The sequence below is a fragment of the Callorhinus ursinus genome, unplaced genomic scaffold (assembly GCF_003265705.2).
Source record: "Callorhinus ursinus isolate GAN/ISIS: 27379988/994484 unplaced genomic scaffold, GSC_fseal_2.0 scaffold74, whole genome shotgun sequence".
Lineage (NCBI taxonomy): Eukaryota > Metazoa > Chordata > Mammalia > Carnivora > Otariidae > Callorhinus > Callorhinus ursinus.
In genome coordinates, this window is record NW_027397136.1 from 958,819 (window position 1) to 966,255 (window position 7,437).

Consider the following 7,437-nt stretch of genomic DNA (forward strand, 5'->3'; position numbering starts at 1 on the left):
CTGCTGAGCTGGGAGCCTGCTTCTCCTCCTCCCACTCTGATCTCTGTTGCTGTTTCTGTCTCTTTCTCTCTCAATTAAGTAAATAAAATATTAAAAAAAAAGAGGGGCGCCTGGGTGGCTCAGTTGTTAAGCGTCTGCCTTCCGCTCAGGTCATGATCCCGGGGTCCTGGGATCCAGCCCCGCATCGGGCTCCCTGCTGGGCGGGAAGCCTGCTTCTCCCTCTCCCACTCCCCCTGCTTGTGTTCCTGCTCTTGCTGTGTCTCTCTGTCAAATAAATAAATAAAATCTTTTTTTTTAAAGATTTTATTTATTTATTCATGAGAGACGTTGAGGGGGAGAGAGAGAGAGAGAGAAGCAGAGAGAGAGGCAGCCTCCCAAGGAGCAGGAAGCCCGATGCGGGACTCGATCCCAGGACCCTGGGATCATGACCTGAGCTGAAGGCAGATGCTTAACCATCTAAGCCACCCAGGCGCCCCTAAATAAAATCTTAAAAAAAAAAAAAGAGTGGGATAATAACAGAATGCTATAAGCCCTGTGTATGTGGGGGAGGGGTGGTTGTTGGCCATCCCTTGTGCTATAAAGTGATCTGGTAAGTCTCTGTCAGTATCTTTAGGGCTATTATCAGTGGCTGGTGAAAGCCCCAGGGGAAGCTTTTCCCTTTTCTTCACTGTGGGTATGTAACTGGTTGCTGATGTCTGAGAGACTAGTAGGGGAAAAGTCTTGTTAAGTGTGCAAAATTTCAGTATTATCTTCATTTTTAGTAGGGTACGCCATCCTTAACTAAGCTAGAAACTGTTTCTCTTCCCCCAAAGAAATCTGCAGTGCTCTGCTAAAGAGAGTTCGGAAAGAATGTCTGTAGCTCTAGGGGTTTTGTTTTTTTGTTTAAATAGGTCTAGTTTGGAAGCGCCTGACTGGCTCAGTCGGTAGGACATGTGAGTCTTGATCTAGGGATTGAGGGTTCAAGCCCCATGTTGGGTGTAGAGATTATTTAAAAAAATAAAATCTTAAGGGGCACCTGGGTGGTGCAGTCGGTTAAGCATCCGACTCTTGACTTCAGCTCAGGTCATGATCTCAGGGTCGTGAGATCAAGCCCTACATGGGGCTCCTTGCTGATCGTGGAGTCGGTTTAAGATTCTCTCTCTCTCCCTCTACCTCCTCTTCCACCTCTTGTGCTCTCTCTCTCCCTAAAAAAAAAAAAAAGAGAGAGAGAGAGAAAGAAATATTTTCATGTGTATTATTTAACGCACACAAACTTACTTGGTTAAAAAACTTAGTAGGAAGTACATGTTATTCTTCCCTTATTGCAGATAAAGGCATTAAGCTCATAGATGTTGAGATTTTTTTTTCAAAATCACGCAGCAATTCCTTGAAAGAGCTAATTTTTTGCTTCCTGAAAAACTTTGGCTATTAAAAGCACAAGCTCCCAGTATCTAGAAAAATCATCTTATACCCGGTAATATCTGTTCCTGTGTCCCATCTTTGCGAATTGGGCTCTCCTCCAGGGATCTGCCCTTCTGTCTTGAGGGGTGCTCTCCCACACCAGTGGCTCGCCACCACCTTGAAGACCTCTGTTTCCTTGCTACCAGGGAAGGCTGTAGGTGGAAAGTGCAGGTCCAGCTGTGTGACCTTGGGCAAGTCACCAACCTCCATCCAGGTGCTTCGGTGCACTCACTGGTCAAGGAGAGCTAGCAATAGTCCCTACCTTATAAGATCACTGCAAGGATTAAATTAGTAAATATATATAATTCTCAATAAATTTTAGCTATTATTTCATTTTTTTAAACTCTGGGGTCAGAGATCCTTATTTATCTTCTGTTGAAGTGGTATTTCCAGCACTTCAAAACCTTCCACCATAGGTAGCTCTCCTATAGTTTGCTGTAGGTTACACACAGCAACGGCATATAATTCATGGCATTGATGGGAGAAAGCACTGTTCTAATGAAAATACCTCTCAAATATTTTTGTAGCCATACCCCATCTTTAATTCTGAAAACCTCTCCTTGTCTCTAGTTTTGGGGGCATAACCCGCCTGTCCTATCAGACTTCATTCCATTTAGGTTAAGCTTTGAAATCACTAAAAGACACATTGGTTCCATTTTTCTACCCTGTAGATTTTTTAGATTCTGAAACAGGGCCAGTTCTGCTTCTGATGGTTGTCTTCAATAAAGCATAAAAAGCAGAGCCCTGTTCCATATTTTACAGTCTCTGCAGTTGGCAGAATATCCTTCCAGAACGGCCTCACCGTTTTACACCGTGGCTTGCTGTTGTCAGACGGCATACCTCTTCTGCTAGACGTGCTTACTGCCACACCCCTGAGGAGGCTGATGGCTCCGAAGACCAAGAGGTTTGCAGGTCCTGCTGAGTCTCCTGGTCTGACCCTGCTTCGCTTCAATGTTTCTGATCCTGGTGTGCGCCCCCAGCCATTCCCCCTCTGCTTCTGTCTCAACATCTGGGTCCTCCACTCCCCTGGCCCAAGTAGCTTTGGCCTGAGGAAATAACTCCAGCCTCAAGACCCACAGCCCTCCCCTGGCTCTGCACTTCCCGGCCAAGTCATGAGCCAGAGTCTCCAGAGCCAATCCTTTGCGATGTGAACATTAGCTCTTACTTTTAACCAAAGCTTTTGGAAAGAAAAGCTCTACCTTTAGCTCTAGTATCTTAAAAAATCTCCTAATGATTTATGTTCAAAATTGGTGATTTTTCCCCTCCTACCCTTCTGTAGGTCAGTTTAGTCTGTCTTTGCAGCTTGTTTGTTTCTTCTGATTGCACAGACTTGTAAAAAAATTAATCTTGAACTTGTGATGAGGGAATTGCTAGTTCCTCTGTATTTTCACTTTTGGATTTCTTCTTGTTTATGAAACGGGTGACCTTTTTACTTTTTGGAGAAGATGATGACACAGGGCCCCAAGGTTCCAGACGTTTAGGAACAGCAGAAGTGGAAGTGCTGGGTGGTTTGTGGGTGGCTCTGGTGCAGAAGGCCTTGAGAGGGGCCTGGGAAGGAGGGGCACTCGACAAGTCTGTGGAGCAGGCGGGCGTGTATCGCAGAAGTCACTGGTACGGTCTCACACGACTTGGACGATATGTCACAATAGTTATTTCTGATAGTAGTAATGGCTGCTATTTCTTGAGAACTTACTATGCCCTGGAGACTTTGCATACATTCTCACAGTGGACCCTGTGTCGTCATTGCTTTTAGACCTCCATTTTCAGATGAGGACTCCAAAGTGTAGAGAGTTTAAATAACACAGCTAAGGCCACACAGCTGCAAAAGGCCATAGGCCTGACTCCAGCGTCTAGGTATCAGGGCCTGGTCCCACTCTGCTCTTCCTCTGGAGCCTTCTGCCTCTTGCCTTCTTGCCCGTCCTCCCTGCCCCCTTGCTCTTGCCTCACACCTCCCTACTTCCTCAACTGTCCTGCCCCCAGATCTGTGTATTTTCCCCTTAAATCATTTACCTTCTTGTATATCTACCTATTCACCCTCTGTTCGGAAGGTTGCCCCACAATTCACAATCACATTTGGAGGAAAGCTATGATTCCCAAAGTTCATCAGCAGATTTTGGAGTGCCTCCACGTGGTGCTTGTTGTCTAAAACTATGCTCTGGACCCTACAAAGACACCTCAAAAACAAACACACACACACACATATCCTCTCCCCAAACATACAGAAGCCCACACATGCGCGTAAACCCACACAAACACATAGACACACACAAACATGCATATAACTTCCTCACAGACACATACATAACCCCCCCCACACATGCACATGCACGTAAAGATGTACATAACCCCCACACAAATGCACATGACCACATACAAACACACACGCAAATCACCGCACGAGCACACAGGCGTGCACACAGGCACACACACATGTGAACCCATACTCTCAGGCCCACTTGCTGCCTCGGCTCTGCCAGACCCTGTCTTCCTTGCCTCCCTTTGGAGGCCCTGAGCAACATGAGGCTGGGAGGAAGTGAAACCTGCCCTGACAGGAAGTGAAAACGGGATGATGAGGTTTTCTGGTGCTTCTGACCCAGCTGTCAGGGGACTCGGCGAACAGTCTGCAGTTTCTGGAGCTGCTCTGAGGTATCTGGGATCCGCTGGGCTGGGAGTCTAGCTCGTGAGGCTCCGGTAGGTAGCTGGGACGCAGGCACTTGGGCTCTGTTTACCTGCTGGCAGCCCTCCCTGCCCCCCACCTGAAGCAGGTTTGTGCCTTCCAGTGGGGAGGAATGCATAGCCTTGCTCCACAACAGGCTTTTGAAAATGGTCGTGGACCCAAGGACATTGGCTCAGAGTTACAGGTGCACATGGTCTGCTTCTTTGTTCTTACTCTGGGACCAAACTAGAGAGTCTTGATGCACCCTCTTTTGAAAGTAAAAGACAGGGGCACCTGGGTGGCGCAGTCGTTAAGCGTCTGCTTTTGGCTCGGGTCGTGATCCCAGGGTCCTGGGATCGAGCCCCGCATCGAGCCCCGCATCGGGCTCCCTGCTCCGCGGGAAACCTGCTCCTCCCTCTCCCACTCCCCCTGCTTGTGTTCCCTCTCTCGCTGTGTCGCTCTCTGTCAAATAAATAAATAATCTTAAAAAAAAATAAAAGTAAAAGACACTTTCCATGAGGAAAGAGATGAAGTAAGTTTAGCAACAAGTGTTACAGGGATTATTTTTCCTGATGCTCAGCCAGCTTTGGCCAGGACGGGTGTTAGATAAATTTTTGTCTGTCAGACCAGGGAAAGTCCCTAGATGCTGGGCCACACAACTACTTCTGGGGTCTGCGGAGAGGAGAGGGTGGAGATTGTGGAACTTAGTGGCTTCTGCTATGTGTGAGTAAGGAGAGAGGGACAAGGGGCTGGGGCCATTGATTGGAGGATGCAGCATGGGATGGGTGGGAAGGTGACATAAATGTCACTCTCCTCTTTTAGCTGTTGGCAAACACTGTAGTCTGAAGAGAGGTTCGAAGCCTTGATGAAGTTGCAGGGGTTTTTCAAAAGTCCAACTCTCTGATTAGGAAGGTACAGCCCCTACCATAGCTGTGGTATTAGAGTAAATAGTATCCAGTTCCTTCTGAAAATTCCCTCTTGGTATCTGATGTAGCTTAGAATAATTGAATGTTAGCCCTGGAAAGAACCTGGGATATATTGTGTTCCAATGATTAGCAAGCTTTTCACCTTTGTCATATCCCTGCATCTCTATTTACTTAATATCTTTCTTTAAAAAAAAAATTTATTTATTTATTTGAGAGAAGGAGTGAGCCAGAGAGAGAGAGAGAGAGAGAGAGCACAAACAGGGGGAGAGGGAGAGGGAGAAGCAGACTCCCCACTGAGCAGGGAGCCTGACGTGGGGCTCCATCCCAGGACCCTGAGATCATGACCTGAGCCAAAAGCAGACGCTTAACTGACTGAGCCACCTAGGCGCCCCTACTCAATATCTTTCTTTCAATTAACTTATTTTTAAATTTCTTTATTCAACCTAAACATTGGTATCTTGTATCACTGATGATACCTGTATCACACTTTGAGGGCCACTGATCTAGTGTAATTCATCTTTTTCACAGGTGAGAATATTGAGACTCATCAATAGTAAGCAGTTTGCCCAAGGTCTCATGGTTAAAGACATACTAATTTGGGACTGATCTTGAGGTCTTCCAATTTATAGCCTTAATTCTTTCCAGGATACCGTATCATACTTACAAGTATGCAGAAACAATTCTTTTATATATTTTATATATATATATATATTTAAGTACTCTCTACACCCAACATGGGGCTCAAACTCACAACCCTGAGATCAAGAGTCACACGCTCCACGGGGCGCCTGGGTGGCTCAGTTGGTTAAGCGACTGCCTTCGGCTCAGGTCATGATCTCAGAGTCCTGGGATCGAGCCCCGCATCGGGCTCCCTGCTTGGTGGGGAGCCTGCTTCTCCCTTTCCCACTCCCCCCTGCTTGTGTTCCCTCCCTCGCTGTCTCTCTCTCTGTCAAATAAATAAATAAAAATCTTAAAAAAAAAAAAAAAGTCACACGCTCCTCTCACTGAGCCAGCCAGGCGCCCTGTAATTCTTAAATGTGATTCAAATAAATGACCTAACAAAGTCCTAACATAGTGCCTGGCATGAGGAGACCCAATAAAGGCAAGTTTCTTTCTTTCTGCCCTTAAATCCTTGCTCACTGCTAACCTGGACTAGCTGCTCTCTAGAAGATTTTAGCATCTTTTAGTGCTAATGTTCTGAAATATCAAGATGATATATCTTGGTGTGGCCATTGAGCAGTTGTTGTGCTATGCTAGGAACTCAACAAGCCTCATTAAACCAGGGATTCAGGTCTTCTTTTGTGGCCCAATTTCTTCTATTATTTATTTACTTTTTTTCTCTTCTTTTTTCTTTTTCCTTCTAATATGTCTGTTATTTGGGGTTGGGTTTCCTGAGCCAATAATCCTATCATTTGTTTCTCTCTTATTTTGTCCTAATTTCCAAAAGAAATTCCATCTTGTAATATTGCTAATAAATTTTTAAAATTTCAGCTTCTGTATTTTTAAAAAGATTATTTATTTATTTGAGAGAAAGAGAATGGGGGGAGCAGAGGGCGAGGGATAGAGTATCTTTTTTTTAAAATGATTTTTATTTTTATTTTTTATTTTTATTTTTTTAAAAGATTTATTAATTTATTTGGGAGAGAGAGAATGAAAGAGATAGAGAGCAGCACGAGAGGGAAGAGGGTCAGAGGGAGAAGCAGACTCCCTGCCAAGCAGGGAGCCCGATGCGGGACTCGATCCCGGGACTCCAGGATCATGACCTGAGCCGAAGGCAGTCGCTTAACCAACTGAGCCACCCAGGCGCCCTTTAAATGGTTTTTAAAATTTATCTGTTGGAGAGAGAGCACAAGAGAACACAAGCAGGGGGAGCAACAGGCAGAGGGAGAAGCAGGCTGCCCACTGAGCAGGGAGCCCGATGTGGGACTCAGTCCCAGACCCTGGGATCATGACCTCAGCTGAAGGCAGACGCTTAACTGACTGAGCCACCCAGGTGTCCTAGGAGAGAGAATCTTAAGTAGATTCCTTACTGAGCGTGGAGCCTGATGTAGGGCTCATTCTCACAACCCTGAGACCACGACTGAGCCAAAACCAAGAGCCGGACACTCAACCAACTGTGCCACCCAGGTGCCCCTCAGCTTTTGTATTTTTTTCTTTAAATTTTTATTGTTATGTTAATCACCATACATTACATCATTAGTATTTTTTTAAGATTTTTTATTTATTTATTTGAGAGAGAGAGAGAATGAGAGATAGAGAGCACAAGAGGGAAGAGGGTCAGAGGGAGAAGCAGACTCCCCACTGAGCAGGGAGCCCGATGTGGGACTCGATCCCGGGACTCCAGGATCATGACCCGAGCCGAAGGCAGTCGCTTAACCAACTGAGCCACCCAGGCGCCCTACATCATTAGTTTTT

General features: G+C 45.9%; 1 protein-coding gene across 5 annotated transcripts in view; it reads left to right on the plus strand.

Annotated features, from left to right (window-relative positions):
* The window catches only part of ADA2 (adenosine deaminase 2), a 63,081-nt gene that overhangs the window by 30,329 nt on the left and 25,315 nt on the right, over positions 1 to 7,437 (plus strand). The window contains exon 1 of one of the 5 annotated variants that reach the window (XM_025851840.2): positions 4,001 to 4,086. The exons of 1 other annotated variant lie outside the window; for it this stretch is intronic. The gene's annotated coding sequence lies outside the window, so the exon portion shown is untranslated. Of the gene's footprint in view, positions 1 to 4,000; positions 4,132 to 7,437 lie in introns of those variants that run through there. 3 more of the 5 variants (XM_025851841.2, XM_025851842.2, XM_025851843.2) reach the window with 3 other exon arrangements.